Source organism: Parasteatoda tepidariorum, chromosome 5 (assembly GCF_982258835.1).
Source record: "Parasteatoda tepidariorum strain Cologne lab strain chromosome 5, Ptep-v5.0, whole genome shotgun sequence".
Lineage (NCBI taxonomy): Eukaryota > Metazoa > Arthropoda > Arachnida > Araneae > Theridiidae > Parasteatoda > Parasteatoda tepidariorum.
In genome coordinates this window covers 117,755,127-117,782,217 of record NC_141759.1, presented here as the reverse complement: position 1 = coordinate 117,782,217, position 27,091 = coordinate 117,755,127, and the positions used below count along the sequence as shown (strand labels likewise).

At 26.7% G+C, this 27,091-nt stretch overlaps 1 pseudogene across 1 annotated transcript; it reads left to right on the top strand.

Moving 5' to 3' along the window:
• Nucleotides 1-26,740, top strand: LOC147810078 (suppressor of hairless homolog; annotated as a pseudogene). The gene is made up of 7 exons (XR_015434274.1): nucleotides 1-193; nucleotides 3,562-3,699; nucleotides 6,720-6,832; nucleotides 8,415-8,555; nucleotides 11,557-11,712; nucleotides 23,931-24,011; nucleotides 25,615-26,740. The product of XR_015434274.1 is annotated as a suppressor of hairless homolog (transcript).
• Nucleotides 26,741-27,091: the final 351 nt, after the last annotated feature.

The window sequence follows — 27,091 nt, the reverse complement described above, 5'->3', positions numbered from 1 at the left end:
ATCAAAACAGTTGGATTACAAGTTTGGCAGAAAATTTAATTATTTGTTTTTTCAATAAGCTTCGAGAAACGAGATTAAATTTTTCTATTCTTATAAGACTATGAAGAATAGACCTAATTTAAGAAATCTATCGTCTCTTGAGAATTCCTTTAAAGAGCATTAAGCAGGATGCTTTTGATGAACTATATGCTTGGTTAGTTTTATTTCCACCCACTAAATGTTTGAATTAGTCATGGAACTAATTTAATCTTTTAGTGGTATATCATGCTTATTGTATTTTCTACAACAAATCGTATTTTGATATCGTAAATAGCATAGTAATTTTTATAATTAAATACTGTGAAGTATATGAATAGTACTCAAACCAACTCTTAAATTCGATGTTATAAAGGTTTTATAATTTTGTATAAAACTTTAATAATACAAGTATAGTTATTTAAAAAAAGAAATGTAAAAAAATTAAACATTCTTTTATTATATTAAATTGTAATTTATTTAAATTCAAATATGTTTATGTAGGAATGGATTGCAAAACAATTCTATTTTGCCATTTCATTCAATTTGTTTCAGTTTTATTCTTTTTTTTTTCCAATGTCATGGAAAAAATAAATTTTTTCCAGTAAATATTCCTTACTATTACCAATCCAAAATTTCTTGACAATATGGAATAAAAAATTGTGTACTATATTTTTCCTTTTTCTCAAGAAGGACCCTCTTACAGCTTGCCGTTTGATTCTTGAGCCCATATTGTATGGTGAAAGTTTTTTGTTTTGGTAAATTTCTTTCACCCTTTATAGCTGAAACCATTAGTTTTGTCTCACCTTGTATACTACTAGCAGCTATGTAATTGATCAACTTGTTTCCAGTCAAATATTTCTGCAGCAAAAGTTTATTCAGCAAACTTTATTTTTGTTGAAAGAGACATATTTTTGATTTTTTAAAACCAAGTTTTATTTGCTAAGTTTAATAATAGAAGTTTATTATTTTTGTGAAATATGATTGATTTATTGATATACGCCAATAATACTTACTTTTTTGATGATGCTACTGAAATTAAACATAGTTTTTTTATTTTGAAAGAAATTCCTTTAAAATATGTTTTATAAAATAATTTTTTGATCATCAGATTTACCACATCGAATAACTGTGTTTTGTAGAATCTACCTCTTTTTTTTTAGTAATTTATAAAATAGCACCCTCCTGTGTTTTTCACATTTTTTAATAATTATGAAGCAACAATATTGTGAATTCTGTTTTTTTATTTAATTACATAAACCAGGTTGGAAGATTTGACAAAATAATGATCGGTGGAATGATTTAAAATTTAATAATAATGATAGGTGGAATGAATTTAAAATTTAAATTATTCTTTTATAATGGTTTTAATTTAGGTGGGAAGAAAAACCTGTATCAGAATTTTTCCAGGCTTTCTGCGACATGCCTCTCTAGTACTTATATCTTTCTTCAAGATTCTTTTAAATATAAAAAATATATACTTGCTAACTGAAACGTCAACTTAAAATTTTGTTTTTTTTAAAATCTAATATTAAGGCAGATATTCTTGCATTTTGTAGGTTGAAAATACATTAATAATTTCCTTTTAAGCAATTTTGTTAATCTTCATCACATTGAAAGAAAATAATAAAAAAAGTTGTGAAATCCGTAGCAGTAACTACCGGTAAAAAAAAAAGATTGAAGGCGAAATCACATGAATCGGTTTCTTCAAAAAAGGGTTACTAAATGTGTGTTTTCATTTCAAGATTCAGTTGCTGTTATAAATAATATCAAATTAATAATATAGGATTTTAAATACTATGTGAAATCAAAAGTAATAACTAAATAAAGAAAATTAATAGAACAAAAATTTCTGCTGAGAGGAAAACCAAAATTATTTACTTCCTAACGGAAAAATCTTTTTGCAAGAACTCGGTAATGTTCTGTGACAATGTTGCCATAGTGGAGAAAAATATCACCCATTAGTATATTTTTAAAATATGTTACATATGTTAAAATACAATCTAGTTAATTCTTACCCGAAAGATTATGTATCTTATGAAACTGAAGCTTTACTTTGAGTTTAAATAATTTAATATTGATTACCGGTGGTTGGCTTTATTTTTGGCTATGTTATTTCTCGATAAATCACCAACAATGGATCTCTTCTCATGATTCTAAAGGTCTGTTGAGAACAATTCAATTACTTTTTAATTTGGCTTTTGATTAGGCAGGTCATGGGGAACTTGTTTTCCATGGCCTGTCCTTATTAATATTATTATGCAAAATTTATTTAACTAGAACTCCTATGGACATAAATTTTTTTATCTCGAGCTACCAAATAAAAGTTTTATTATAATTTATGTTCCAGTTTTCATCTTCTACTGTTATTTTCATCATCCTGTTTTCATCACAATCTTCAATTAGTCAAGTATACCATGCATCTTCCAACTTCACTGATTTTCTTCTCAGCAGCATTTTAACAAAAATATCATAAATTAATTTTGCTAAACACAAATTAGTCTTCTTAATTGCATTGAAGCACATTCTTTTTATTTTATGTTCTTTTCATTTTCAGAAACTTGTACATTAGAGGCTGTTAGGAATTATTATTTTTAGTGGTTGTGAACTAAATTAGAATTTTAGGACTAAAAGTTTTAATTTTTTTTTGTTAAAGCATTAGCAATCATCTATCTGACCATATAGTATTTGTTTAAATTATTATATTTTGTTTTGTAATTCTTTTTTATAAAATATTAATACATTACCCTCCCTTGCGACCACTTGGAAATTTCTTAGCAGTTGGAGTGTCTGCCTTTCTTTTTTTGCTATCTTATGCCTGTATCTTATTTTGCTTATGTAACTTTCTTATTCAAGGTGCGTAACGTTTTTAAGAGTGCTTAAAGGTGCTTATTTTCAATTGTTTTTTAAAAGCCCTTAAAGGTGCTTTTTATATGCGTCGTGTTTTATAAGTGCTTAATTTTTAATTTTCGAAAATGAGATTTTTTTTCTTGACTGTGTTGATTTACGCTGTGTATTATGCAAAAGCATGGTTTTCACATTGTTCTATTAATTATTTTCACAATTCATTCAAGAAAATTAATTTTAGCAAAGCGTTGGTCGGTAGAGTATGAAAGCGCCAATCATGTTACATGTTTGATGAATGGAGTGAATGATGACATGGGAGTGACTACTGAGTTGGGTTCGGTGATATTCTTGCACTCTCATGTGCAACTCTGCTGCATTTTTCAAGATATTCTCAATTTCAGGCTTCATTTTCCACCCTCTAAAATAGAACCAAAAAAATTTTGATCTTTTTATGGTAGCTAATATAATCAGAAAAGAGTTCTTTGCCAGAAACTAGTTGTTTTTATCATGATCTTATAATGTCTTTGAAAATTATTTTGCATTTTGTTAATGTATATAGTGTTTAAAAAGTACTTTAGAGGTGCTTATTTTTAGTCGAAAATTTGGTTATGCATCCTGTTATTTATTCTTATTTTTATTATGAATATGTATTGATTATGTATGTTATTTAAAGAGTAATGTATTTTTTGTTCATTGCAGTGTGCATTGCTTCAGGATCTAGAGTAGCTTTGTTTAACAGGCTTCTCTCCCAGACTGTCAGTACTCGATATCTTCATGTTGAGAACGGTAACTTCCATGCCAGCTCTACTCAATGGGGTGCTTTCACCATTCATGTCTGTAAGTCTTATTTTCATTTTACTCTTAATTTCATATAGGGGGAACAAGACATTTAACCTTTAAAAATGGTTTTACTAAATAGTAAAATATTTAGAAGTAGTTATTCTTATTTACACCATTTTTGAATCCAATTATAAAGAGGATGCTGTACAGTGCTAGAAATTCTTCATGGCGCTCTCACTTTCACCTACATAAGTAATTTAAAGTTTATGGAAAAGTGAATTCGGTGCATTTAGTGTCTAGGTAAATCTAGTGTAGTTTCAAAAGCTGAAAAAAGTGTTCTTCAAATATCAAAATGCATGCAAATTATGGTAGGATCACTTTTTCATTGTCTACTCTTAAGTAATCCTGCCATAATTTGTTTTCATTTTGATATTTTGAAACTTTATGGTTTACGTTAGGTTTACCCAGAGGTGATTGTGCTCCGAAAAAAATCCGGATTTCCAGATTTTTTGCTAGCTACAATCCAGAAGTTTCCGGAAATCCAAGGTCTAGAAGTTTCAAGAAATCATCAATCACATTTATGTATAAAAATTCCAATATATTTTGTTTAAAAATAATAAAACTAGAATTTGTTCTTAACATTTCTTTCATTCGTAAATTTTTCTTTTCTGGTAGTGTAATAAATGTGATTTGAGATAAAAGTGAACTTATAAGTAATTATTCATTGAAATTACACTACATATAATTTATTTAGAATTTTATGTTTGAATATTTCAACAATGATTTAAATTTATAAAGATACTTTGTATATATATTTTGAAATGCGTCATTAATGATTTTACTCAAGAAATTTTCCGGATTTTTTAGTTGGGCTCGCAATCACCCCTGGTTTACCTTAACAACAAATTTTTTTATGCTTCAAACTACTTATGTAAGAGAAAGAGAATTTTCTATGAAGAATTTGTCCCACAGTTTTGCATCATCAAACCAATAACAAATCTTAATCAAAACTCAAATATCTTTTTCTTTAAAATATTAATATTTTTTTACTAATTTAATAATTGAAACGTAATATTTTTTACTCATTTTTCTCATTTACTGTTGAGGGCTGCAATGAGTTCTTATACAAGCTGATTCATGTCTCTAAAAGTTAAGCTTCATAGACAAGTATAAATATTCATTCTCTAATTTAAAATTTTTTATAATAAAATATTACATTTCATCATATTTAAAATGTAATATTTTATCAAATTTTACTAATTTTTTAAAAAACTTTTTGTTATTAGGTCAACTCTGAGTTTGTATACATACAGGGTGTGTAGCATTTTTAAAAAGTGCTTAAAGGTGCTTTTTTCTTTGGGTGTTTTTAAAAAGTGCTTAATTTTTCCCATTTTCAAAATGAGATTTTTCCTTTACTTGTTGATTTTTGCTACGAATAATGCAAAAAGACACAGTTCACATTGTTCTATTGAAGGTTTTCATAATTAATTCAACCCAATCTATTTCGGCGTATAAGTCAGTCCGTAGTGTATGAAAACGCCATTCGTTTTACATGATTCAAAATTTCATGATTTTTGATAATTGTCTAAAACAATTTCAAATTTTTTTTTTGACATGGCGGTTAAAACAAGATAAAACCGTCGATTGTCAAAAACTTTCCAACCCTGCCTAATTATGATATTTTTTTGAAGTGTTTAAAAATATTTTTCAAGTGCTTAAGAGGTGCTTATTTTTGTTGAATAATTTGGCTACGCACCCTGTATGTAGAAATTAAGTATAATCATTTTTATTTGCTTTATGCAAAAACTACATAAACCTGCCAATTAACTCAATCTTACCAAAATGCTAGACATTAGTAAAGTTTCTGCTCCAGGATTAATGCAAATCCAACTATTCATCCAAAAATTAAAATTTGTAATAGAAAATATTCAATCATCATGTTATTATATCAGCCTAGAATTTGGATATATGGTGGTTCTAAATTATCTCTATGCTTATTTACATCATTATTTTTGATAAAAACAAAAACTTAACAAAAGTATTTTAGGTTTTTAAATAACATCCTATATCATTTTTTTGTAGCAATCTAGGCACATTAAAACAGAACAAACAATCATTTGTTATAGTTATCATCCTTTGGTATCCAAACATTAAGCACTTACGTCATGTGTAATTAACATTAATATCTGATTTAGTATAGTTCAAGTGCATTTGTGTTAAAACCCTATTGTGGTATTTCAATTCTAAACATCAACTTTGTGATAAATTTTTTTTTATCTATTATATTTTTATTATCTGTTCTTTACTAATATGTTTTTTGTAGGTTTTCCCTCTCTAGTTAAGTTATTTGGAAAGAAAAGCACTGAACTGCTCTTATCAATTCAGTTGTTGTTATTATTATTATTACTTAATTTTCACTTAAAGATAGACTTATATTGCAGGGCTGCCAACTTTCTACACTTTTTGGGAAAATTTCTTATAGTTTTTTCTTGTTTTGATCAGTGACTTTTTGCATAGTAAATTTGACTTATTTTCCACGCCACTGAATCTGAATGATTCAATAGTTCATATGAAGAAACATTTAGTTCCAGTTCTTTTGTTCTTAAAACTTAACCATAAGTAACCAAACATTTTGAAATCTTTAATTTTTAATTGTATGTTCAATTGTTAAATGATAATGTTTTAATTTTTTGTTAATGTCTACCACTCTATAAAAATATTTCACAAAAAGCTTAGTAGTTGGCAGCCCCATATATTGTTCTAAGATACTAAAGGTCAAATAGAAGGTAAATAAATAGTTAAATGCCACAGCCACGTGTCCTGTTTTGCCAGTCAGTTACAAAGCACATAACTACTTTTTTAAAAGCTAAAACTTATGTGATCTTTTGTCGAAAATGTGGTAAGCTATAACCCTAAAATTAAAGAAAAAGAAAGATAGTTTGAGAAGATTCTCCCAACACAAAATTATGAATGTTAGCTGTACAATATTTTATTTTATATTACAGCAGATGTAAAGCTGTTTACTTCTAAAACATGCTATAATTATTTCTTTTCTCACTGCTGAATTGGTTTTGTAGTGGATGATGCTGAATCAGAGTCTTAGGAATTTACTGTTCGTGATGGTTACATTCATTATCGTTATACTGTTAAGTTAGTCTGTTCAGTTACAGGAATGGCATTACCTAGACTGGTAATTTTTCAACTTTATTGTGTTTTCTTTTAATTTAACAACTTAGGTTTAATATGCAATAGTGTTTTGGTATATCTTTCTGAATGTTGTCTTTGTTTTATTTTTAAATTTAAACTATATATTATTATTCTTTTTGAAAAGCAGAACAGAAAAAAATACTTTTGGCAGTTTTAGTGGCAATATTGTTTTTGTGTATTTTTCAGAATGTTGTCTTTATTGTTTTTTTATTAGGCTTCTTTGACTTTTTGTTGTTTGAACACATTTAAATGACAAACAAAAATGGTTTTCTTTTTAAACTGTATATTAATATTTTATGAAAAGAAGAAAAGAAAAAATACAAAGCAATAAATTCTGTTTTCAAGCTACGAAAAATGGTGATTATGTGTCATGTTAATGCGTTATATGATTAATTGTTGTTTTAATTTTGTTCTTTTTAATGAAAAATATTTTCATGCTGTTAATTAAAAAATATTAGGTTTATCTTTTAGGTCTAATTAAAGAACTTTTTAATATTTTTTATGTTTGTTGCAAAACTGAATTTTTATGAATTCTTTATTTCTTAAGTTTTATTGAAAGTAATTTGGATTTTCGTGAATGTAACAATCTTACTTCAAGGTGGCCACCCACCTGGAGAACCTTGAAAACCTGGAATTATCAGGGAATATTTTATACTGGAAAAAACCTGGAAAAATCAGGGAAATTTGGACAGAAACCTGGAAAAATCAGGGATTTTTTAAAGAAAAGCTGGAATTTTTTCTTTGATTTTTCTTATTTTTTCTAATTTAAATTATTTACTAATTTTGTTAATTAAAATTATTTTACCAACTGTTATACCCACTTTTGGACGAAAATTTATTGCCAAACAGTTAAAATACCATAAACTTAGCAATATTTCGCTTGCATCAAAATTAGGTTCATTATAACCATGTTAAACTCCCATGGTTTCTGAAAGAATAGAGAACCTTTCCAGGTCACCTCATTCCCATAAGTTGACCTGGCTAGCACTCTATCCCATGAGTCAAAGATGATAAACATTACATTGATAACATTAAAAAAATAATATTTTAAATAAAATACTTTATAATATTGACGCTTTTCTTGGTCCCATCCAAAACTTTATGAGGGAAAAAAAGCAAATTGACCTGGAAGTTTTAGGATTTTTACCTGGAAAACCTGGAAAATTCAGGGAAATTTGAAACCTGATTTGAGTGGCCACCCTGTAACTTGCAAAAATAAAATTTGTTACTGCGATGTGATTGCTGCTTCAATCTGCCCCATAACTTATATTTTCCACAAAATTATTTCACACCTGTTCCAAAATAAACTTAAAGCCAGAAATTTTCGCCGCAGTTGTTCCAACGCAGGCTTTTTTTTCATTAAATTATAATGAACATTCTCCAAAAATTTGTATTCAATCACATAATACATTATTGCCTTAATATTTTTGTTGGACTTAAAAAAAGCATTAAATATTTAGAATAAGTAATAAATAATGTATTTTTAAATAATGATATAAATGTGCATGCATGTCCATGCATCTCCCTCTTGTAATATGTCTTATACATATGCATTCTTATTACAGTTAATGGGGAAAATTGACAAACAGACAGCTCTTCTAGATGCTGATGATCCAGTTTCACAAGTTCATAAATGTGCTTTTTACATGAGGGATACTGAAAGAATGTACCTTTGTTTATCTAAGGAAAGAATCATGCAGTTTGAGGTAACACATTTTTTTTTTAACGAACTGTAAAAAAAATCCATGATGACTTTTTTAAAATTAAGTTACAAAATCTTTAATTAGATTTTTTTAATAAATTTAATTTATTCAAAATAAATTGTAAACTCTCATGAAGGGTAATTAATAATTGACCCCTTTGTTGCAAACAAACATTTCATCATCTTCCCCTCTCCTTAAAAAAAAAAAAACAGCTTCTAGAGATCTATGCATTGAACCCATAAATCAACAGAAAAGAGAACAGAAGATCTACTAAGACCATGACGCTCCTCCTCTGGAATGCAGGAAAGAGGGGGGGGGTTGTTTTCAAAAGAGCACAACTGAGTCCCCTCCCTCCCCCTTCTTTCCTATGCTGCTGGCTAGTAAAAGAGGCATTTCCTGGAACCTTTTTGAATGTTAAAGTGGAGGGGGAATCCCCTTTAGTCACACAAGAAAAAATAAAGAGAACCCAATTAGCATGCCACGCCTTTATGCTTGATTGATAGCCAATGATAGGTGAGAAAATAAGAATTTGTCACTACCCCGCCCTCAACTTGAATGACAAGTAAGGAGGAAATGAATTTTTCTTCTCCACCTACCCACCTTATTGAATGACAGGAATTTCCCCTTCTTGCTTGAATCGTTCTAGTTCAAAATGGTGGAGAGAGCAATTAATATTTTAATAACTGGGAATTTTTTTCGTTTTCTATATTTATTTTTAGAATAGCAATAATTATTTTTTTTCTAATATTTTGTTTATGATTGATTAGATATCATTCTAATACTAAAACATTATTGCCCGAAAAATAATGTTTATTTATTTTCTGCTTCTTAGATTCAGATCATTTTAAGCTTTGTTTACCTTGGAGGTCAATTATACGGAAAAATCAAATATACGGACTTCGGAAAGTCCCGCTGATTCCGGATACGTGACTTTATACTGTATTTCAATATTTTTATTGAATTCTGTAATTTTTGAGGGGTGTTTTCAGTATTTTTATGTACTTTTTCTTTAATTTCTCACATTAATTTTTTTAGTTTGGTCACATGTTTAAAACAAGGCCAAATTAATTCGTGTTTTCAAGCTTTTTTTTAGGATTAAGTGATTTATATAAAAGTTAGGTATATCAGGACTCTCACGGGCTGGAAGAACAGGGATAACCTGGAATTCTCAAGGAATTTTATTCTGACTCTCGAAAGCAGGGAATAGTCGGGAAAAATTGCATATTTTTACAGAAACTTGGAAAACTCTCATACCTGGAAGAACCCAAAATTTTCAGCAGCAGTAATCAGTTATTGAGATTCAATTTAAATAATTCTAACATCTGTTACAATTATTTGTTATAAAAATTCGACATTTTATTAAAACTTTTCCATGTTTCCATGCTTGTTCAATGATACTTTTTTTGCTCACAAGATGTAATATCTACACATAATTTTATATTTGACATTACTAATGAAATTCGAAGTTTTCTGATGAAAAATTGTGTGACTTACATAAAATATGGTCTGGATTTACTTTGAAATTTTCCTGAAATACCTGGAAAAGTTAAGGAAATTTTTGTATAATATAGCAGGTGGCAACCCTGTTATATTACACATAGTTGATTATATTAATCAGAAGTAAAACAGTAAAAATTATTTGAGAGAATTAATATAATTTGTTATTTTCAGTAACTGTGGAGCTTTAAAATGTACCATTTACCTTTATAATCAGTAAAAATGTTATAAATAAGGGAATAAAATTATTACTGAATCACACAATTTGTCTTCTGAGAATAAATACAATTAAAATGTAAGATGATATGTAATAAAACCTTGATATATAATTTCTAAATTATTATCACTTATCTTTGAATTGATAATTATTTTTTGTATGCTTGCTAGTTGGCAGTTTATGTACAATCTCTATGTGTCCTTGTTTTATTTTATTTCTTCATCTCTGTTTTATTTTTTACTTTAAATAAAATTTGAATAAAAAAATTAGTAAATTTAATTTTATGAAATAAAAAAAAATTAATTACATTTAAATAAAGTGCAAGAGAATTAAGTTATATATTATATTACTTATAATAGTAATTAGTAATAATTAAAATAGTTAAATTTTGTTCGTACTTTTATTGATGTAGAAAATAATAGAGGTAGTTATTAAAATTAAAAACAAAGTATCCTTTACATAAAATAGCTTTAAGTGTCATTTTTGGATTTGTAAGAATATTACTAAACGTTGTGAGACGTGAGGACTTAAGAATGAAGTTCTTTCCGCAACAAAAAGTGAAGTGTCAACCATTTGTTATTTTTTCCAGCAAATTATCTAGTGACCCTTAATTGACCACCCTCTATTCTTAACTCCTACTCTTTTTTTTGTGACCATAACTCAACTAAAATTGAAGGGAAATATTTTTTTTTTTTTTTGTGGCCTCTTAGAGTTTGTCAAATTCAAGCCAAATATATATGTACCTAAAGGAAAAAATAGAAAATCCGTTGAGAGAAATGACATATAACCAGTATTTCAAGTTATCTCCATTATAAAAACAAAATAATTTAATATGATATACGTTAGGAATAAAAGAAAATGATATAAAATAAATGAAAAAAAATTACAAGTGTGAAACATATGAACGATGCTTTGCTCTAGCTTAAAGTAATGAATTAGATTAAGATCACAAATGAATCATTACTTTTTTTCATTACTTTCAGTACTGTTATTCACAAATTTTTACTGTAATACATTATGCTGTTTGGAGGTAATTTAGCAAAGATTTGTTAGCAGGCGTTCATACCTTTAATATTCACTTTTGCACTATTTCTTTCTTTAGGTATTGATGATTTTGTTTTATTTTTTAAAAATTTCTCCTTTCCTCTCCTAAATTAATGATAGTTAAGGAGGTGATGCTGATAATAATAATGAGATGATAAAAAACATTATTCTTTCATGATTAATGTACTATTGAAATAGGATATTTCAGTTTAAATTGAAATCAATATATTTTTACATTTTCATTAGGCTACTCCATGTCCTAAAGAGCCTAACAAGGAGATGATAAATGATGGGTCTTCTTGGACAGTCATTAGCACTGATAAAGCAGAATATACTTTTTGTGAAGGAATGGGCCCTGTTCGCTCTACTGTTACTCCTGTTCCTGTAGTACATAGTCTTCAAGTAAGCATTTCTAATCACTAATAGTTAATTTTTATTTTTCTAATTCAGACTATTGTAATGTTTACACTTGATAAGATTACATAAAAATAATTTCATTTAATAGCTTTTTTTTCCTCCAGTTTTTGTCATAGAAAAATCTTAAAAAAAATAACAGGGAGTCCTTTCTTCATTGTTAATACAGTGATCACCACACATATTTTGAAGGAAATCCCCATTAGGTCACAAATGCTGCTTAGGTGTGCAAGTGCTCATATTATGGAATAGTAATGTAAAACGTACTACTAACAGATTAAAATAAATTAAAATTAGATTCGTAATAAATAAAAATTAAGTAACTTTTAAATAACTTTTCAGTAATTGCTTAAAACATAGTAAATTTTTTAGTATTATTATATAATTCTTTATACTGTCAGTTACCAGTGACTTACTGAGGTAGTTTACTGAGTAGTTTAACCTTTTCTGGGGGGCTGTGACAGCAGTTGTCACATTTGATCTTGGGGTTCTGTGGTGGGACACTCTCAGCGTAAGAATTGGGGAAAAAATCTCCTCCTCAGTTAAGAGAGAGGATCAAGTTACAGCGGGATGTGTTTTATTGTTTTAGTCACTAAGAGAGGTCTCACCTTTTTAAGTTAAGGGGTTTCTTTACATTTCTCACCTACCTTCAAACATCTATTTCAAGTTCGGGTACTTTTATGTTTGTCCACCGTTTTCTTACGTCTTCTCTAGTCAGTTTAATTGTTGCTATTTTTTTGTAAAAATTTTTTCGTTCTAGTTGTGAATTATATTTTGAACAGATTAATTTCTTTATTACAAATATAATTTGACGAATATTTTCAATTGTATATAAAAAATATAGAATAATCAGAATCACGCTTTTAAGTAAATTAAATCAAATTGAAATAAAATGTCAAAAAAATATATTTTACATAAACTCAATTAAGTACTTTTTTTTAGCTAATGTTTTAAATTCATGTTATAAATATAGTTATTGGAATTTTAAACTTTTGATTATAATTCCTGCAGTTTAAAACAATGTTCTTACATGATTTTAAATAAATATCTGCATTTCCGAAGAAAAATATGTGTATTTAATACTACTCAAGAGTATTTATTCATACTTTAGGATGCAAAAATATTTTAAATGTCACATTTATAAATATATAATTTATAATTACTAATGTATTTTTTATGTTTAAGAAATTGAAATCATAAACGCTATTTTTAACTTTTTTTAGAAAACCATTTTCCTTTTGTGGCAATTTTCATGTTTCTTTCCCTCTTTCTACACACAGTTTAACTTTTAGTTATAGTTCCTAGAAATTCTTTTAATATCTCAGTTTTGTATCTTTTTATAAGATTGAAGCTAAATTTTTGAACAATAAAATTCTACAAATCTATTACATGAGTAAGTTGAAGTCAATTGTAAATGACTATATTTTTTAAAAAAATGTAAAAATGGAAGGGAAAAAAATTATATATGCTACGCAGTTTCGATAAAGTGCTTACTTTTCATGAAATTTGCAGCAAAATAAAAGAAATGAGCCTAATTGTTACATGCTAATCATTTGCAACTGAAGCACATTAACTGAAATATTTATGAGTTTTCATGTTTTTGGAACTATTTTATAAAGTCATAAAGGAAGTTGAAGAAAAATTTTGTTAGAAATTTAGAACGCATATTAGATTCTAACTAAGAGTTCATGGGATAAATGTGGTAAAAATTGTGTTTTAAATGATTTAAACTATTATATACTATTTAGAAAATTAATTCAAAAAATTTTGTATGTTTATTTTTGAATGATTAACATAGTTATTAAAGTTTATAATTTTTTAAGAAATATTAAAAATTTATAAAATAAAAAGAATTTATTTGATAACAAAATTTTCTATCGAAATTATCTTAATTTCTTAACAAGAAGAGAGGATTTTTCAAATTAGCCGGTAGTTAGGGTGAAATTATCCTCATTTACCTTGCTTTCTTGTTTCATTATTATTATCAATAATAATAACAATAATGAATAAATGACTCTGATGAATAAAGAGAAAAAATATTTATCATTTATTTTTCATAAGTCGATAGACAGATAAAAAAGATGAAAATAAAATAATTCAGTCGAAGAGTTAATATCAAATTAAATTTCCTATATTTTCTTTTCCATCGGCTATGACTTAAATCCATTCACTAATAACTCAGACTGAAGAGACCTGTCTATAAAAATATGACATTACAACTATTTATGTTCTTTCCTAAGATTTATTATCTTTCGATAAGATATTAAATTTTCAACAATGCTACAAATATTTATAAATTAAAATATTGATATTTATTATGTATAATATAGATATTTATAATTAAATAAATTAAGACCACTGTAAAAGAACTCTTTATGCATATAAAAATTGATTCAAAGAAAAATCAATTTTACTCGCGAACAAAAGGGTTTTTCCTCATTATGACCCGATTTCACTGCATGATAACTCTCAGGAAGAACTGATTTCACACTTAAAACATAGTAATTCCCAAAATGCAAGAGAGGAAGATCTATCCATTATTTACATGAAAAATGGATCTACACCGAGTTTTCCCTATAGTCCTCGAAATTTCCGACTTTTTTTTAACTCAATAAAAGAGTGTTTATGATCAACGTGCACCTCATTAGCTTGTTTATTTTTTGCGGAAACATGTAAATAAACCAATCGTTTTAATATGGTATCAAAGAGCTTATAAAGAAATAGATATCACTTTAATAACTGATTTAAATAACGCCACTGATACCAAACTGAAATTTTCAAAAACCGAGTTACCTGTTGAAACAATATTCCAAAGAACAAAGTTTTTATAACTATTCTTCAAATGTGCAATAATATTTTTACATTTAAATGTTTCGTAAAATGTTTAAATGTTTCATAATACTTTGAAAGTATTAATGTAAAACAATGACATACTACAATTACAATAATTTTAAAATAAATATACGATGAAAAATATTTAATGGAACGAAAAAACAACTTTTTAGATAACCTTTAATAGAAATCAAATGTGAGAAAGATAGAAGATTCAATAAAATTACTTTTATGATGGAGATTTTAATTGTTAATATAGTTTAAAATAGGTATTGACATTGTATATATATATATATTTATATTATATATGTGTGTGTGTATGTATATATATACATATCCTCCAACTGCTACGAAATTTCCGTAGTTGCTACGGAAATTGGAGGTAAACTACGGAGCTACGGGTGAATAGTAAAATACTACGGATTAAATGAAAGCGCCTGTCCGATCTTTCCGCTGTTGTCGTCTTTCAAGTGTGGTGACGTCACTGATTGCGTATCGCCGAAAATGACGTCATGAGTTGTTAGCCTTGGTCAGGAGAAACCACGTGATTATGAAGGGTTACTCATCGGCGGCGCCCTAGTAATCTGCCTGAATGCAGCTGTTCTTTGAGAAACTGCGTTAGTTTTTGCTTTACACCGTGTGAAGTGAAGTGACTTCAATAAAATTTTTGAAAACAACTTTGAATTTTGCTGCTCCGATATTAAAAGAATAATACGTTTTTGTTTGAAATTTTAGATTATTTTTCATCCAGCTTTTATCGCGTTAATTTTTAAGTTGTGTATTTATTATTAAATTTATTTGTTTGTCTATATGTTTATGCATTTTGCTTCACAGATGATGTTGTAATGGAGAAATTTATGTACATAATAGGTACTAATTGTTTAAAATGATTTGTTGAGTTAATTGAAACAAGAAAATTAATAAAATTGGTTCTTTATTTTTAAAAAAAATTTTTTTGAAAATTTAAAAAAAAAAATCAATACAAACAATTTGAAAAAATGTCTAGTTTTATGTCATTAATTTGATGAGCCTCCAGATTTACCATTTTAAACTAGCTAATCTAACTGTCTATAATTTTCAAAATCTGAGACATATCATAATAAAGCCAGATCCTTCAAAAGTTAAGACCCAATAGTATTACTCTTGAAATTTTTTTTTACATATATCATCAAAATAAAATTATGAATTAAAACATTATTGTACATAATAAAACTTATTTACCCAAAAATAAATGGCAGGGCTCCATACAAAAAATAATATTTCATCATTTAATTTACTCATTATTAAATTGGGAATTTAGTTACTAGAAAATGTTACAGTCTCTTTAAGTAAATGGTATTGAATGACAGAAATTTTTTTTTACTAAGAAATGCATTTTACTGAATTTAAAAAAAAAAAAAAAAAACAATTTTGTTCATGTTTTAGAAGATTTTTTCCTTTAAAATATAATGCTTGTTTGGTTGTTTATTTATTTATTTTTTTTTTTCAAAATTACCTCAAATTTAACCCACTGGCGGTTAAGGAAATGGGCAAAATTGGGAGAATGTTTCTCCCCTACACACAGTTACCCTATCAGTTAACATGGGAAAACCGGTTTTGCTATGCAGAGAAGACTGCAGGTTAAAATGCAACTTTTTACGTGCAGAACCGTCAGTGGGTTAAAAATAAATAAAAAGAACATTTGAAAAATAGCAATATTTTAATTTGTTTTTAGTAATCAAATTAATTTCATTGCAAAAATAGTTCTCATATACAATAAGGTATCCCTTTGATTGAGCACTTTATCTAAGATCTTTTACTATACATAAATTCTTACATTCTCCTATTATTTCTTCGATTTGCAATTCACATATAATAATTTGATTTCTTATTTTTAGAAAAATCTCACTCATAAATAATTTACCAGTTTTCTGTCAGAATATGAAAAAAAACACTTAGGTAAGACGGGCACCAAATTGTAAATATTTAACTTTTAATGTTCTAACAAAATCCAGAGAAAACGACTGCTTATTCTACATTCTAAAATCTAACTTAGTTTTTAGCGCAAGTTAGGTTTTTAATAACTACTTTTATATTTTGAATAATATGATAAGTATAATTTGAGCATTAAATAACTTTGCTGACAATGTATTTTTAACAAAATTTAATAATTTCTATATATTTTAGAGCTTCAAAATTAGTATACTAAATTCAACATGATTGATAATTGTCTAGGATAAAAATAAATATAAAATATCTTGAAGCAAAGCATGAAATTAACCAATGCAGTAAAGGGAGCGCATTCTTATTTCAGCAAAACTTTTAGTAGTAAAACTATTACAATCACCACATTGATAAATATTTTCGCCTGTGTCCATATTTAAAATTAGCTATGTTGTATTTTGCTCTATTTTGTGTTATGATCAAATAGACAGTTAGTTGAAATATTTGACTTCGAACTTTTTCAACTGTTAAGTTTCATCAATATATTAAAATCAAGCGACTTTCTAAACTATTCAAAGACAAAATCGGTTTAAATTTTTTAGTGAATATAGTTGACTCTCATTTCTCTGAAGCACCCAAATTTGCTTTGATTCCAAAACAACTGAACCGATTAAACTTTTTGTGACATCACGAACTATGAATTTGGCAGCGGATTTAAACTCTGAATTGAGGCCCTCAAGATCTCAGGAATACAAACAGACCCACCAATTTAACATTTGCTCATTCAAGTATTTAATTTTTTTTAGCCACCACAATTCTTTATCAGCTTACTTTTTTTTATTAAATCTGCAATCTTCTTTATTTAAACTAGTTTCACGAGACTGAGTTCCTAAAAAATCAGATCCTATTGCTATGAGCTCATGCATGCTCCCTCAAAACGTTTTGATGGCATGTGTTATTATAAATTTGATTTGTAATAATTTTGTAAGCTTAAAAGTAATTAGTCTTAGATTTCTGAAAGGAATGTTTGAATTCTTAACAATTTTTCCCGTGCTTATGTCTCAGCGCCATGTTTTTTTATTCTTCTTACATTACTTTAATTTAAATAATACAGATTTGAAAAAAATGCATCACTTTCTTTTCTGATATGCATGTGCACATTTTTTTAAAAGTATATTTCTATAGAATGTTACCTGTAGAAATTATATTGACAGTTACAGTATAAAACTCTATTTTATGTATAAAAATATAGTTTTTTATTTCATTTTTGATATTTACAAATAAGTAAATAAAGCTGTTTATATCTTTGATTCAATTGTTCGTAGCCAAAATGTACATATTATTGGCAATTCTTATTTTATATTATATATTCTTACTTATACTCAAACAAATACTATTTACCATAAATTAAAAAAAGAGCATACCTATTTTTTTAAATTTTCAGTTATTACCCTTCTCTTTACGTGTAATCCTAATAATTTTAATTCTAAATATGTTTCTTAATTCATTAAATAGTATTTTTTGCCATGAAATTGTGTAAAAAAATAAGTAGTTGTAAATAAATTGTATAAAAAAATAAAATAAACTTTATACCAAAAGATATTTTAATAATAAAAAAAAAACATGGATAATCATATTTTTAAATAATTTGTTAAAAAAATTAACACATACATCTTGGAAAATAAATTTGATTTTTGTTGAATAATATTACCCTTTTTCAAAGGTTAAAATTTAAAATATATTTAATGGAGTAAAAAAAGAACATATTTAGTGGTTAAATTTCATTTGTAAGAATTCAGTTAAACAAATTTGCTGCAGCAATTTGAATTAATTCATAGAGTAAAATATTTTAAGCTATTTACTCTTTTAATTATTTAATCTTTATTGACCTTTATTTATTTTTCATTAAAATAAATGCATGCAGTTATGAGCAATTTTAGGTTTTAAACATTTTATTAAGTAAACAATTCAATCTCATTAGAATGTTATGGAATATAATGTTTATTCAGTTGACAAGTTTTGTGAGTACAGTATTTATCACATAATTTTTGAAAAGAAAAATTTAAAACTTATCATAATATCAATGACATTATTACCATAATTTTTATGAATTTTTTGTAGTATATTGCAATCCAACCAAAAAAAAGTAACTGGAAAAAAAATCTAATTAAAATATCCTTAGAATGACGAAAAACAACATAATCATCCTAATGCTTAGTGAATATCTTTTTATAATTTAGAAAATTTCTTTGCAAGCAAAAAGAGAAATAAATGCATGAATTAATAAACAATTGTAAGTTTTAAAATTTATTAAGTACTTTTTTTTTATCTTAATGACAGGCACTGAGCTTTCATCCTTCACCTTGAAAGATGCCGGAAGTGTTGCCCATTTAAAGTTACCCAATGGGTACCTGTAAAACTAATTCACGGAGGTGAGCAACATTACCCATGCTACACTGTCACAGATACCTGTTTATAGGTTGGGCCACATTCACACAACAGAGAATAGCCCACTCAGAGAAACATCCATGCACTAAGTTGGGTACGAACCCGCAACCATTGGTTTCGCAGTCAGGCATGCTGACCACTCAGCCACCTGGTCGGCATTTATTAAGTAAATAATTTAATCTATGATTGTTTTAGTATATGAGGTATTTTCAACCAACAAGTTTTGTAATTACAGTATTTATTGAAGAGAAAAATCAAATATTAATAATAATATCTATCAATAAGATCCAATGCATTCCATTCCCCGATCCAATTATGCAATCCATTCCCTTTTTTTTTTTAACATTTTGCAGTCAATAGAAACCCTAACAAGGAAAGAGTACACAAAGAACAATGAAATAAAAATGTCAGAAAGCTGATCAAAGCAACTTAATAATCCATAGCTAATAGATATTTGTTTTATAATCAATTCAAGTATTCTTAATGAAAAGTGTCATTGCAAGTAAAAATTCATCAAAAAAATAGAAAAAAAATATTAAAATTTTAAAACATAATAAAAATACCCTTAAGATGGCAAAAATTTAATGAATGGTGGCTAATGGTAGTTTTTAAACAATTTATTTAAGTTTTAATATTGTTAGTAACACTGTAACAATGAGAGTCAAAATCAATTGGACTGTTCAGATCTGCATAACAATGGGAGACGAAAATAAGGAGAATTTGTTTCCTCAATATCTATTCCAATTTCAAACGCTTCTTCGGAGCACATGCATTAGCTCATAATAATAGGAGTCATTTTTGGCAGTGCTCTATCTTTAAAAACTAGTAGTATTCAGCCTTTTGCCCCAGATGTCCTACAAAAGGGCTCGTGCTTCACAAACTCTCATAGATGTTTAAGCTGAGCATGTATTGTGTAATTTTCTCTCCTAGCTATTTACTTCTCCTGTTTTTAATTTTTTACTTCTTTCTTAACTTCATGGAGTATTGGAATATATTTTTCATGTTATTGGTTTTTAGATTTCAATTAGTTGTTAACAGTTTTTAAATAAATTTAGGTATATATCTATTTTGCCAGGGTAGGCGATAAAGTCATCAATGCAGACTTACTTAGTGCAAATAAATTAAACAGTTTTTTTTTAATTATTATTATTTATAAGTAATGTTTTTAAAGAAGAAAAAAAATAGATAAGTTAGTTGCTGAAATTACTTGCGCAATCGAAATGAACCTAGATTAGTTGTTTCCGTCCTTTGCTTAATATTATTCTGAAGTATGTATCTGTGAATCTTGATTATCAGAGCCTTGTTTGCATCTGTATTATAATAACAAGATTAAACTGGTCATGTTAAAACATAGTATTGAACCTATAACCTAGCATATACCATTACATGAAATACGACTCTATGGGTCAACATTTATCTGTATTTTTGTCGTATCTGCAAGCAGGATATGTCAGTAGATAAATGTAGGAAAATTGAAGTGATTATTACAATGAATTGAAAAATGAATGATTAAACTGCTTGAAACAATTATCAAAGTCCATTATTCTGGTATAAAAATTATTAACACTTAAATTTATTATAATATGAAAGTATGCAGCTACATTTATCATGATTTTGGCAGATTTTAGTTTCAACTATTAGGTGGTAGATAAATTTTTTTTTTAAAAAAAAGCTTAATAGTTGAAACTTATTTATTAGAAAATTATATTTTTAATATAATTTCTAAACTTTAATTTCTTGATATTTCTTAAAGTCCTCTGATTTTTAATAGTTCTTTTTGAACTTGGAGACTGATATTTTTTTAATGAACTAACTTGATTATTTATGTATTAAATTTATATCTATGTTTCCAAAATTTTTTTGTAAAACTTTAAAAGTTGGCTATGAATTTTTTTTACATGAATAACGAGCATATAATAAATTGTTTTGTATGAAATTTACTTAATTTTTACTTTAGTACTTCACTTGTTGCCTCACTCAGTCCTCTTGTTTATGGCGGTATTCAAGGGGTGATGGAGAAGGACATAGTTCTGGGGTTGGGTCTGCTTAGGGCTCTATCAAAAAAAATTTTTAAAAAATTTAGTTTTTATTAATTATAGTTTTTTTAAAGAAAGTTTTTTACATCTAAGTAAAAACTGCAATTTTGTATTAAGAGTCAAATATTCTGCAAATATTCTACGTATTTTACAAATATTCTATAAATTTTACAAAACATTCTACAAATATGAAAATAGGATTTTTGTATTTTGAGGAATGGGTCTGTAGTAGATCTTGACCAGAGGCACATAAAACCTCTGTTCAGTCTTTCGTATCATTCATTCAATTTAGAAATTGCTTAAAGCAAAAGTTTTGAACAAATTTTTCTCATTAGTTGGTCAAATAAAAGGTTACATTGATTAAGAATGTTAAAGGTAAAAAGTAAATCATATGTAATAAATTTTTACTTGCCAACTAATTTTGTAAAAATTTGAAATATTTGCAGCAATAAAAAATGCAGCACGTTATTAAAAATAAAATAAAAAATAACATTGCTTGAATTTGTTAATTATAACTTGTATGAAACTATGTGATTCTCATTTTGGTATTCATCGTTCGTTATTTTTGGATAATTTTATTTTATACAGGACTTTAATTTAGTAAAAATGATAGATGTTATATATTTGCTAAAAATTTTGCACTATTTTATTTTGGCTTGCAATCCTTATTTTTATGTACTAGTATTTTTTTGAACATGGAAAAAGCTGCCATTTTAAATTTTTATTGCTTACATGGTTTTTAATTTTTGTGATAATTTTGAATTGCTAATTATTTCCATACTTTAAATTTTTCTTTTTACAGTCCAATGAAATAACTATTGATGATACTTTCTGACAAGTAAAACTTTCAAAATGTATAGTAACAATTTGAGACACATAGGTGTACTTATTTATTCTACATAATGAATGGAGAGTGTATTTAAAATTATTATATTTTAAAGCGGCAACTTAGATTTTTACTATTTTTCTGTGATCATAAACTGCAAGCAAATTTGTAGACTTTCATTCATGCATTACAATACAGAATCTGTGCGAATGTTTTAACTGTTAAATGTTTAAAAGCATATTGGCAATATTAAATCTGTGTAAAGAAGAAAGTTTTGACTCTTGCCTAATTTTTTGTAACATTAAACTTAAATTTTAATTAAGAAAAAACTTAAAATTTAATTTGTAACATTTAAATAAAGGCTAACACAAATCATTATCTTGAAAAAATAATAATGAGTAGATTTGTTGAGTTATGTACACTTACTCAATAATAAGCTAAGTCAGTGTCAAGGCTTCTTAAAATAAGATATTTTTATTTTTTGAAATAATATGGCTTGCAATTTTTTTAAATTTCTGTTTATTTTTACTTTAAGATGATATTTCACTAAATAGAATTTACTCTAATCAAGATATATTTATGCTCCTTACATGTACTTTTTTCCTTGTTAAGAATTTTTACCAACATTTGATAAAAATATTGAAATTAATTTGTTTTGAGAAGACGAACAATATCTTCTGAATCCTAATGCTAATAGTGAAAGAAAAAGTGTGGATTTATTACAATTTGGGTAAAACACCTGAAGCAACAGGTTTGATGTTTATGCATCAATTGATAAAAACATTGTGATGTAGTCGGTTAAAGAAGTAGTTGTAAAAGTAGAAGAAGTGCAATATAATTCCAATGAAGACTGAACTTAACACAACCAATTAAAGCAAACATTTGCAGGAGGTCTGAAAGCCTTAAAAACAATAAGGAGCTTTCTGTATTCACAGGAACATTCAGAAAATGAACTACAATCTGTAACAGCTATTAAAAATTTATTGTTTGTCCTAAGAAAAAAGAAAACCGAAATTTTCAAATATTTTAAGGAAGTTAATACATTTATTTATCCCTTTTTTGCACTGTAAATATTTTGAATAATTTTTCAGTTAAATGTTTTATACTTATTACAATTGTATTAATTTTCATACATTTCCAAATTCTTAAAAGTTAACCCTCAGTCGTCGTTTTCCTGCATCTGTGGTTTGTGAAGAATAGTTCCCCGAGAAGGATCGATTGAGGTTCTTATGTATTGAATTTTAGCTTATAAAAACAAATCATAATAAACAAAATTCAAATTTTTCTTATAAACTACAATTTAGTAATCGAGATTTCTGAAAGCATTTATCTGCCATCTCACTGTGTATTTTAAGAAAAACTTAATTTTTTGTATCTATTCTGTTGAATTAAAACTATTTTCTTAACTCATATTTTTATTATGTAATTAATGTTTAAGGTGAAAAAATCTGCAATCAAGTCAACTTTAAGGTTCCTGATTATAGGTTTTTATTGTTTTTACACTTTTACTTGAATCATGAATGTTTTAAAAGTTTTCCTACTTATTACATACCTGCCAACTTTTACGCATTTGGCGTAAAATTTTATTTTTATATTTAAAGTGGTAGTAAATATATACTATTTTTTCTTTTATAAACTAAATTTTTAAAGGATTTTCATCACCACTATTCCTAAAAGAATTAAGCATATATATTAATATGCGTTACCATCATGATAGGCAGCTTAAGCTTTTTCAAATACATACAACGTATTTTTTGCTTAAAATTGAAATTTTTATTCCATTTTAATACCACTGGGAAAAATCATAATGGAAGGGATTAAAAGTTGGCAGGTATGCTATATAATATTTAAAATATAAAACAGAAATTTTTTTAAAAGAGGTTTAAACTTCATGGTTTTACTATTAATGAACTACTTAATTTTTCTACCGATAGTTGAACAATGTGTCAACAGGTTATTTAAAAATCTTTTAACATAACTGCTTTTGATAAAATAAAAAACATTCTCTCCATGTAACCATTTTTTGTAATTAAGAAATTTTCTCCATGCATATTTTTATGTAGTTGTTTTCACAGTAACCAGAAATAGCATAGTAATTTTGTGTATTTGTCATTCGCCTTAATTATTTTCTTTTCATTTAGCAACGGAAACATAAGGAGTCAAACCCACAGCTGCTGCTCCATCATCACTTTTGCATACCTGCTGTTTCAGCTACGTTAAAAGTAATTCTTTTTTTTTTCTTCTGCGAAATATGCTGTCCGTAATGAAAAAGAAGCTTACATTTGGAGTTTCTTTGTACAGGGTTATTCATAATTCCCTCCGGGCAGGAACTGGACTATCGCATTGATGTATGCCGTGTGATCAAGGGTTCACGCATAGAACACCTGTAATGTATGTAAGTAAAACTTGAATAGTTTCGGAATAATTTCATATGTTTCTTTTTTTCATATTCGTCTTCTTTTTTTTACTGTAACGCTTCAATACTCCGGAGGGAATTAGGAATAACCCTGTATTTCTTTTAATCTTTAATCAACATTATTATTTTTATACAAAAAATTTTATAAAAACTGCTACGTATAATCTTTTGTTTCTCAAACTGAAAGTATGCCTGATTCATGAGAAAGTGTCACATTTATTAGCAATAAATATCATTTATGATTTTTTTCCAAATTGAAAATATTGTGTTAAAATTAATTTTGATTTTCATGAAATACACTTCGACACACTCTTTAAATCTCTTTGATGAAATGACTAGTTTTTCTCTCAATTCAGACTAGAAAAAAATTTTCGCTGTTCCCTTCAGTATTTTTTACTATTTGTTAGATAAATTATTTCAAAATAAATTTCGACCATACTGAAATGTTTATTAGTTGACCCTTTTAAACATTGGTATCTGTATAATTTTAAATGATATTCTTTTTGATTAACATATTACTTATTAACAAAATAATATTTTACCTGTTGAAAAAATTTGCATATTTCACTTTTATTATTTTTTCTAAGGACAATTCTTAATCTTATTTAATAATCTTATTGATTTATTATTTTTAACCTTTTTTAACATTTTAAAAAAAATTAATAGTTCTTTCTTTTTCTGCATTTTTACAGCTTGTTGCAGGCTAAGACTCTCTCCTTAAGTTTCTTTCATTGGGAAAGATCCACTGTTACAGTTTTCCAATGGTTGATCCCAATTTTATGTGACATTTTCTCAAGTGTATCAAGCCACTTCAAATTTGCTATCTTTTTTCTTTGGGTTTAAATCATTGTGTCTGTAGATATGTCATCTTAATTGATATACCTTTTTAGTTTTCACAATATTTGGTTATTATACTCCAGACATTATTTTTTTGAAAGTGCCAAATATTTTCTTTTCTCTTAGAACATGTTTTCCTTTGTTTTGTTCATGGTCCAGAATGCGCTTCCACACATACTTTTTTGTTTTACTAAAGTTTTATATTGATAAGTCTTTAATTTATGCTTAAGTGTTTTAATTTCAAGTGATTTCTTAATCCATATTAACATTTGTTTGCTATATATAATAAATTAATCTAACATTTAAACTGTTATACTGAGTCTTTAATAACTTTTCCAATGACATGGAATCTCAGTCTTATAGATATTCGTATAGGTTTTACTTTGCCTAGTTTTGCTTTACATTTAACTCTATTAATTGTCATTTTTCTAAGATTTATCTAGTTACATGGATATTTCTAAATCAAGTATTGCATAATATAATTTTGTTCTATCTATGCCATCGTATGCTGTCTTAAAATCAAAAAATATATGGTATGTATAAATATTGATTTCTTTTGTTTTTTTCCCCAGATTTGTGTGATTGTGTGGATCTGGTCTTGATCTTTCTCTTTCTAATCTACATTGATAATTTTCGATGACTTTTGCAATGTATAGTCTTTTGCATTAAAATGTTTGTTAGGATTTAAAATGCTTTGTTTAAAGAGGTGATTACTCTGTAGTTGTTACACTCTTAAATTTATTTCTTTTTTATGTCTTGGACGCATGGCCCCATACACTCATTCAATGGGCATTTGTTTCAATGTTTTGACACAGACTTTAATTATTTGTGTTCTATGAACAAACATAATTTTTAGTTTTTTACTCTCCAATGATAATGGAAGAGCAGTAACTGTTATGATACCAGAATGACATATGCAAGTAAAAACAGCTTAAATATTAGATTTATCTTTTACTATAAAACAATTTATTTTTAAAGACAATTTAAACTTTTTTTTATAAAACACTTGCATCACATTTATTATTTCAAATATGTCATATATCATGTCCTAGATATAATTTGAAATGTTCACCATGGTCGTACAGCAAATTTTGCATAAAATTTTATTTTTAAGAAATTCTTGTTTGTCTAACTTTTAATGAGGGTAAAATATTCCTACCAGATCTAGTATTAAAACTAGTTTATTGTTTCTCATTGTTATTTCCTAGATAATAAATCCTGTCTATCAGAGATTATCATATACCATCGCATGTCATGTTGTAACCTTAATCACATTGGTATAAAATATGTAGAATTTTATGGGTTTCCTTTGGCGTAAATTGAATTGTTTGCTCATGAAAATGCACTGTTCTATTATTGCATATGGAAAACAATTCAGATACCTGGGCAAATTCATATATAATCTGCATAGATATTTCCCTTTTGTTTCATTAAATTCCTTCTTTCTCTATCCAAGTTGATAGCAACTATTGTAATCAATAACAAAGCTACATAGTCAGTTTCTAACGGTTGGCATTTTGTAATTAATAGAGGATGTAAGTATTTTCATATCAAGACAATAAACTTATTTTATGACCATCACATCCAAGAATAAAGTTACATCAAAGAATTTTTTAAACCATATATAAAAAGTAGTGCTTTAAAGTGGCTTTTGAATTACATTTATAGTTTTCTAATGAAACAAAATCAATATTATTTATTCTGTTAGTCTTTATATTATGTAATCAATTGTTCTTTTACTCAAAAGAAAAAAAATAATTGAGAATAACATAAAAATTCACTTAAAAAAATTTACTTTACAATAACTAAACAATAAAAAATACATATATTTATTTCTTTTAAAAATAATTTTGATTTTAAATCGTAAAATCTAATTTCATTATTAGTGCTATGCAAAGAATTATATTTAGCTATTTTTATTAATTTGCTTATTGTTATTGTGTTCAACTTAAACTTGATTATAAATATCTTTACTTTGATTTATTACCTACTAGAAAGATGTTATGATTCATATACTTTTTGCTGTAATTGTTTAAAAAAACAAGTAAT